Source organism: Saccopteryx leptura, chromosome 1 (assembly GCF_036850995.1).
Source record: "Saccopteryx leptura isolate mSacLep1 chromosome 1, mSacLep1_pri_phased_curated, whole genome shotgun sequence".
In the NCBI taxonomy this organism is placed as follows: Eukaryota; Metazoa; Chordata; class Mammalia; order Chiroptera; family Emballonuridae; genus Saccopteryx; species Saccopteryx leptura.
Window position 1 is genome coordinate 196,130,371 of NC_089503.1, and position 6,000 is coordinate 196,136,370.

Below are 6,000 nucleotides of genomic sequence, written 5' to 3' on the forward strand. Positions count from 1 at the left end.
GATGTCTCATATGAAAAAAAAAACCCCATAAATTACCATGCTATCGAAAAGCATGTACAACCACATCCACGATTATCCTTAAGATCTGAGAAAACTGCACACAAAGGAGTATTGTTCTCAGGAATGTTCTTGCAAACACTGAGTTTGCTGTGGCCCTCACGGCCTCGGGGGTGCTTGATCACAATGCCATTGTTGCCTGGGGACCAGCTTGGTGGGATCCACGAGGACACAGACCTTCCAAAGACCATTGGCTTGTCTGTCAGATGCCTTCAAGGATGTTGTCTCAAACTTAATTGCAGAAAATGAAAAATAAACCGATTAGTTATGAAACCAGGGCCAGTTCACGGGGCTCTGTTTCTAAGGAGTAAAGTCCGTTTTGAAACATTACATTGGTTTTAACCTAAAATTCCTGATATGGCACAGAAGCTATGTTCCCAGGTGCGAGAATCAGGACTTCAGTGGGAGGCTGTTCCGGGGTGAAGGCATCATGCCCATGGCCTCATGGTAAGCAGACAGAGTGAAGCCTTAAATGATCTCCCTGCTCAGTGGCCTGGAGGTCAGCGTCCTCAGGGGCCTGGCTGAGGGAGGAAGTGGACAGGGGAACACCGGGAAGACCCAAGATGCCCATCCAAGGACATAGCCGGCAAGGGAGGGCGGCCGGACCCGACCCCAACCCCGACGTCACATGTTACCTTTATTAGGTTGCGTACATTTTCCATCTGAGGGGGATCCCACGTATAGCTTATCATCCAGGTCGGGAGAGGATTAAGAAAACTATTGAAATATGAAAAGCTACAGTGTTCAAAATGGCTTCTCTGTTTCTCTGCATACTTTTAATCAGCACAGAATTTCCTTTTACATGACGTACATGGTTCCTGGGGAATAATGGGGCATCTGTCAGAAAGCAGAGTTTTGTTCCTGGCTGGAATGTGGCGTGGGGAGCCTCGCCCATGCATCAATGCCCCCACCAAGGAGAATGTATGAAAACCAGCACTTTCTGCTCTTAAACTCTGACTTGACAAACATGCTGGATTTTTAAAAAATATTATTATTTGTTGGCTCACTTGAAGCAAACATTCCTAGACTGTGAAGGAAATCAGTGCACCCCAGGACGTTGATTTGGAAAGTGTGCCGTTTAGCCTCCGACAATATCCATTGTTGATATGTCCCGGCCATCGCGTCAGCCATGCCGTGAGTGCGATGTGCCACGTGCCATGGGTGTCTGGAGAATGTTCCGGGTGAGATGCCGGACCATCCTGTCTTGATTTTGTTTAGCACTCATTCTGGACGTTACCCTAAACCAGTAGGAGAACAAAGACTTGTAGAGAAAGTCCTAGAAATAGTCAATGACAACGATTCTGAGAAATATGGATCTTGGAGTTCTTGACCCTCTGGGGCGTGTGAATTGTAACGAGGTCCCTGGAGCGAAGCCTGGAAAAGTGTGGCTGTATCAGGGGGCGGCCTGTCTCACCCTTGCGTGTTCTGCGAGTGCGGACCCGGCGCTCTCACGGGAACCTGGCTGCCTGCGCCTTTGTGCCTGGGTGGCACTCTGTGAGCTTGCTGAGTACGTATCTGAAAATGGACACCTCCTGCTGCATGATGGGGACAGGGCTGAGATCTCTCAGGCTGTCCTGGGGGGGGGCAGTTAGATTATGAGTATACCACCCCTCCATGGGCACTGAGCCCAGAACGGCTGCCAGCCTGGGAGGAGACACGTGGGGTCCACTGTGCAGGGCTGGGGGGAGGGGCAGGCCACTGCCTGCACTGGGCTCAGACTCAGGAAACAGAGACAGTTCTCTGATGGGATTTCTTGTCACTGTTCCTAAAGCAACAATCTGTGCGTTCTGCCACGATATAAGAAGAAGCAGGGAGTGCTCAGAGGGTGGCAAACAGCTGCCCCTCTTGAAGGAGAGAAACGGGCCTGTTTCCTGGTCATTGTGAAAGAGCGGACCTCATCACGGTTTTTTCAGGACGCAGGAGCTGGAAGGACCTTCACGACAGTCTCACTGCCTCGCCAGGAGGTCCCTCATGAGCTGCAAACACGGAACCGGCCTGAGCAGGCACCACACTTGTCCCCAAGCTGCACGGGCACCCTGACATCCACGTGGGCCCCATGGGAGCTCTGGCCCTGATCCAGTGCAGCTCCTGCCCCTTGTTCTGGGCTCTGAGTTCACAGCACCAGCCCTGGCCCTTCTGGGAGGAGCTCAGTGTGTGCGGGTGGACACGCTGGCGTGGGATGGACAGGGGACCATGACAGGCACCCGTACCTCTGTCCCCAAGTCAGCCAGGCGCACGGGGGTTTTGGGGCTCTCTCTGGAAGTCCAGGTACGTTCTGTAAACCCCCCCTGGGAGCACAGGGAACGCTCTCCATGTCACTGTCCTTAACGCCTGCCCGGCCCCGCCGCCGTCTGCGCAAGGGTGCAATGTTTTCTCTCCTACACCCGATTCTGAAGGCTTCCCCTCGCTGCCTGCTCTGGGTCGGTCCTCCCCACGTGCACACGGTCAAGTCCACGCAGCCTTCCCCCTGCAGGGCCCACATTGGCATTCCGCTGACCCCTCTTCTGCCACGTCCCCCTGATTCAGTCCTGCAGGGTGGCTGTGGGCTCACCCTTCCTCCCGTCACATTTCTCTCCATCTTCCAGGGGATTCCGCATGCACCCCTCCCCCCAAGTCACACCACTGGCTCAGTCCTCACACCAGTCACCTTCTCCTCTCCGGTGGGTCAGGACACACTCCTGAGGGTCCTTGCTCTCTGCTCCCCATCTGCACACGTGTCTCTCTAGACTCTGGACACTTGAGAATCAAACATCCGCCCCTCCCCCACAGTCCCCCCTAAGTCCTTCACCCCGTGTGTCTTCTCCACAGTCGTTTCGCGGTACGGAATGTCTCTCTCTGGATCAGGCTCTTTCTTCTTTTCTTTTTTTGTTGTTTCTTCTTTCCCAACTGAGAGGAGAGGAGATAGACAGACTCTCACATGTGCCCCAACTGGGATCCACTGGGCAACCCACTTGTGGGGCCGATGTTCTGCCCATCTAGGGCCATGCTCGCAACTGAGCTATTTTTAGTGCCTGAGGCAGAGACTCTACAGAGCCAACCTCAGTGCCCAGGGCCGATGAGCTCAAACCAATTGAGCCATGGCTGTGGGAGGGGAAGAGAGAGAGAGAGAGGAAGGAGAGGGGGAAGGGTGGAGAAGCAGATGGGCGCTTCTCCTTTGTGCCCTGACCTGGAATCGAACCTGGGATTTCTACACACTGGGCCAACACTCTACCACTGAGCCAGCCGGCCAGGGCTCAGGCTCCTTCTTGTTTTCTGTGGCCATGTGTGTCAGCTTTATCCGTGCTCATGACAGCACAGTGACACACAGTCAGGTCACCCCTCCAAACCATTCACCTTGTTCCCCAAGAGTGTGGCTCTGAACCCACTCTTCCCAGGGCCCTCACTGTGCCTGCAACCTTGGTGCCCGCCACCACCCCTCACTAGGGGCACCTGCCGTGCCAACGTTTCCTGTCACCCTCCATTCACTTCCCCTCAAAGGTCCCGGCACGCACGTGGGACATTATGCTAGACACCTGCACGCTCTGCAAAATGGCCGCCGCAGCAGGTCAGGCAAATGTCTGTCACCTCGCCATCACCGGTTCCTCTCTCCTTGTGGTCAGAGCCTTTAAGGTCTGCTCCCTCCGCGACTGCCAAACAAACAACGGTGTCCCTGCGTTTGCCGGGGTGTCCCTTAGACTCCCGGGGCTGACTCATCTGATGGGGACAGGAGGTTATAGCACCTCCGACCCCCTCACCGAAAGGGCACTTCGTATTTGACCTTCTGGGTCTCATGTCTCATTGTTCTTTGGTTCCTGGGGAGACTCGTGCCATGATGCCCACCACATCACACGGCAGAATGGGACTCACACGCGGGCGCGGCGCTCAGAGAGTCATCACGAGAAGTTGAAGGCGAGAAAGTTGTTTCTGTCTGGTGAATCCAGCCCGCCTCCCCAAGAGGGACAGGGTTTCCCCGGCTGCCTGGACACCGGGAGAGAACTCTGCAGAGAGAAAGCGGTGAGTCCACGGCTGGCCGGCAAGAGGCTGGGTGCTTGGTGGAAATGGTACCTGGCCCGTTCACCTCAAATGTATAAAACACACGCATTGAGAAAGAGGTTGAGATGGGAGACGACTAATCTTTTATATCAGACAGATTGTGAGATCGTCTCCCCAGGGCTCACCAACAGGAAGAAAATACATTCGATGCTCTCATCTCTGGTTAATTTTGAGAGAAACTCTCGGGAGAATTGTGTCCCTCTGGAGACGGTAAGTTCCGACGGCTTGTCACAGGGTGAATAGTGGGACCCCGCCTCTCTAAGAGGATGCAGAAGGGGGTGCAGAAGTCTTCGGGGACACCCAGAAGAGCTACAGTCAGGGTGTCCGCAGCATGCCTGTGTCTGGGCAGGCACCTGCTCTGGTCGCATACCTTTGCGTCCGTTGCTGGGAGCATTCTCTTCGGTTTGGGTATCTGGTTTAAGGATCAGAAGACAATTAACAATTAATTACAGGCTCAAATAGCTCAGTGCGCGATCTCGCTGCTGCCGTACCGGCGGTTGGTTCCAGCCGCTCCGTACCAATTCTGCCAAATCAAAACAAGTCCCTAAACAAGTAACCAGCAGCCACGGGCGCTGCGAAAAACCTGCATGATTGAGTTTTTTTTTTCTTGGTTATGGAGTTGTTTTCAAGGTTGACTGGAGTGAAAGGCTTCCTCAAGAAACACTCCCGTTCCGTCAATGACGCCACTATCTCACGGTCGGGAAAGGGAGACTTGGAACCAGGCACATGGAGGCCCTCTGAGGCCACACCTTGGAAACCGCTGTCTGCTCTCCGCATCTGTCTGGTTCCTCTGGTGGAGAAGGAAAAGGGGGTGTCCACGTTCCTGTCGCCCAGAACTGACTGCATCATCTGCTCCCCCAACAGCCACCGCCAGTGATTCACCTCCTCGAGCAACAAGACCACACAGAGAAGACCCGTACGCACGACCTGGTCCCCGACACCGTTTATGCTCCAAGCCCCCGGGTGTCCACGGCCCATGGGGGGCAGTGGGGGAGGTCGTGGGAGGAAGGAATGTTGACCGAAGGACCACGCAGAGGGACAGAGCGCATTGTGGGGACAGTTATTATTACCAAACACCTGCTCTCTGGTCCTCGAGCAAGCCCAGAGCCTTATCTCAGCCTGAGCTCATAATGCTGGACCTTGACTGTCTGTCCCTGAACCTCTCACGTGTGTAGGGTTCCCGTGTCTGCGTGGGCCGTGAAATTTGGCTATTTTCTCTCATTCGCCTTTGCCTTGCCAACGTCGTCGTCAGACTAATGGGAAGATCTTTGGGGCAGAGGACAGTGTCCTCCTGGTCACAGGAGCGAGGCTGAATGAGTCAGCGTGGCCCACACGGGGAGGTGGGGTCCCTGAGGAACCTCTTCCTTGGACGGCTGAAGGGGATGCCCCCTAGTTAGGCTGGTTCCCTCAGGCACAGCCTCACACGGGTGCCCATGCCCTGGGACTCAAGGGGGCAGGTGTGCAGAGCAGTGCCATCTCCCTGCAAGTCCCCCTGGAGCCCTTCACAGCAAACCCAGACTGCAGGGACAGACCCCAGGGACTGCCGGCCTGTGGGAAAGTGGCCATCACCACAGGAATGGCCTTTGCAAAGGGTGGCTTCCTCGTTCCTCAGGTGTCAGAGCAACGCTGTTTTCACCAGAGGGGGAACCAGGATTCCGGGCAGGGGTTCCCAGAGAAGCAGTGGCCGCGTTCTGCTTGACGTTTTCGGTGCCCTTTGTCTGGAAGCGAGGGGCGTCCTGCCTGCCGTCACCTCCATCTCCCGCGGGCCTGCAGGCAGGGAGGGGATGCAGCAGCTGCCCCCAGACTGGGGCAGGGGGAGGCGGCTGACTATGGAGGAAGGCCGGAGCTGGGACTGCTGAGCAGAATTCGTCCATTATCTCCTCGGCAAGGGGCATGTCAACCGCACCAAAC